The sequence below is a fragment of the Grammomys surdaster genome, unplaced genomic scaffold (assembly GCF_004785775.1).
Source record: "Grammomys surdaster isolate TR1022 unplaced genomic scaffold, NIH_TR_1.0 126298, whole genome shotgun sequence".
NCBI lineage: Eukaryota > Metazoa > Chordata > Mammalia > Rodentia > Muridae > Grammomys > Grammomys surdaster.
In genome coordinates, this window is record NW_021621098.1 from 3,811,792 (window position 1) to 3,814,361 (window position 2,570).

The following is a 2,570-nucleotide window of genomic DNA, read 5'->3' on the forward strand; positions in this document are numbered from 1 at the left end:
CCCTATCCCACAGGATTCCCAGCCTCCCCCATCCCACAGGATTCCCAGCCTCCCCTATCCCACAGGATTCCCAGCCTCCCCTATCCCACAGGATTCCCAGCCTCCCCCTATCCCACAGGATTCCCAGCCTCCCCCATCCCACAGCCATCCTGTGATTATGATTATTAGTCATCACTACTGTTATTTTGTGTTTGTCTGCTGTCAATGTGTTCACGTGCCATCATGGCATGCATGTGAAAGGTCGAAGGATGGCTTTCAGGAGTTTATTCTCTATATTGTGGGCTCCAGGGACTGATCTCAGGTCGGAGACGTCTTGTTGGCCCTCTATTTTTACTTAAATATACTCTGTGGTACGTGTTGCTTTGCGACAGTTATCTGGAACCTTTCTTGTTTATGGTTTTTGACTTCCAAGCATCCGGAATTGCATCTGTGCTGCTCAGAGTTATTCTTATCCTTATTTTACTTTTTAAAAGCTAAGCCCTCCAGCCTTAGCACTGACATCAGTGAATAACCAACCTTTGGTGACCTATGAACCTTTGGTTACCTATATCCAAGATGATTTGGTCCAATTCTTGTGAGGATGGGAGTTGTATACAATGTGCCAGAGGTAGGTTTCTTCATCTGTATATAAAACTGACTCACATGGCTTGTGAACTTAAAGCACTATGTTGGTTTAGTTTTATTCATCAAATTTATGGAGGCCTACTTGCTGCTGGGGTGCGTGGGTAAATTATGGTTTCCTGGTTAAAAAAAAGGAATGGAGGGTTGTAGAAAAGTTCACAGAAAGCTAAGGGTGTGCAGAGTTCTTCTGGGTTATATGGCTTCATCCGAGAGTCAGAGGGAGACTTCAAGCATAAAGGCTCCCAAAGGTGAGGAATGCTTCTTAATTTATAAACCTTAATACTGAGTTTCGGAACAGTTTGGAGTTAGCTGAGAAAACAAGACCATACGTCTCAGAGAGGTATTAAGCAGCACCCTTTCCAAAGACAGATAGTCCTATGGTCCTGTGCAAGAGTTTTTATCTCTGTGAGCTTTAGTTACCAGAACTGTAAAAAAGAACGAAGCTTGATTTTCAATTTGGATGCTAGGTGGTGTAGCAGCTGGCCATACTTCAGCCAGTCAGAAAGCCGACAGTGGTGAACAGTAGAGTCGAGCCCACGAAATGGCACCACACATGCAATGGTGGTCTTCCCTGCTCCATTAAACCTCTCTGAAAGTGTTTTCATCACTCAAGTGTCATCACCTCCATGCTAATTCTAAATCTCAGTCAAATTGACAACAAACAGGCTAAAAACATGTCTTCTCTTTTACTTGAACTGTGCGATGATTATTGCTTTTGGAAAAATACCCAGTTCTCATCTGCGGCAAACCTCACAAGGCTGACTTCACTCTCAGCTTGGAGGGTGGAAGAGAAGACTGTGAACCTGTCAGGCCATTGCTTCTCCAAAGAGCAGTCTGTCTGTACACAGATGCAGACAAAACCTGACACTTACTCTTTGGAGAGACTTGAACCTAAAATCTCATTGAACCAAGGCTTCCATGTCCATCGAACCTCATGGAGATGCCTCTGGGAGTGTGGAACTAGCTGAATGATCATACCTGGAGCCCCGAAGTACAAAGAAGGAAAGCAGAGCTCAAGGGCCACAGTTATCCCAGGGAAGGAAGACTGTGAGCAATTTCGTACCCAGACTATCTATCTATCTATCTATCTATCTATCTATCTATCTATCTGGAAAGGATATCAGGATTTGGGGTATTACAATTTTAAATACGACGCCAGAAAAGGGTTCCTGAGAAAGCTGCATGGAGAACCCTGAGAGGCGGCAAAGGAGTCATGAGTTAGCACTGCATCTGTGTGGGCTACTTTAAGTGGAGGAAACGTATGAATGCAAAAGGCTTGAGATGTTTTTAGCCTGTTTGTTGTCAACTTGACTGAGATTTAGAATTACCATGGAGGTGATGACAGTGTTTTCAGGGAGGGTTAACAGAGCAGGGAAGACCACCATCGCATGCGTGGTGCCATTTCGTGGGCTTGACTCTACTGTTCACCACTGTTGGCTGAGTGTGACCAGCTGCTTCACATTCCGGAAGCTACGACCTCCCCACTGGAGAAGTTACTTTTCTGTTACTGTAATAATACATGGAGACCAGAAGCAGCTTACAGAAGAAAGTTTATTTTGGCTTACAGTTCTGGACAGAGAGTTGGTAATGTTGGAAGGGGCATGGCAACAGGTAGCTGAACAGGAAACAGAGATCAGATCCTCAACTATTAACATGAAATGGAGAGAACAAACTGGCAGAGAGGCAAGGCGATAAACTCTCAAAAGCCTCTAGTAACATTCTTCTTCCTGCAAGGTTGCATCTTCTATACCTCCCCAAAAGTTCCACCAGTGGGGGCCAAGTGTTCTAATAGCTAAGCCTATGGGAGACATTCCTCATTCAAACCACCACATACACCACTACAACCCATGAAACAGTAAGCTGAAGTAGTGCCTTCCTTTCTTAGGTTGCTTTTTTTAATCAACCTCTCTCTCTCTCTCTCTCTCTCTCTCTCTCTCTCTCTCTCTCTC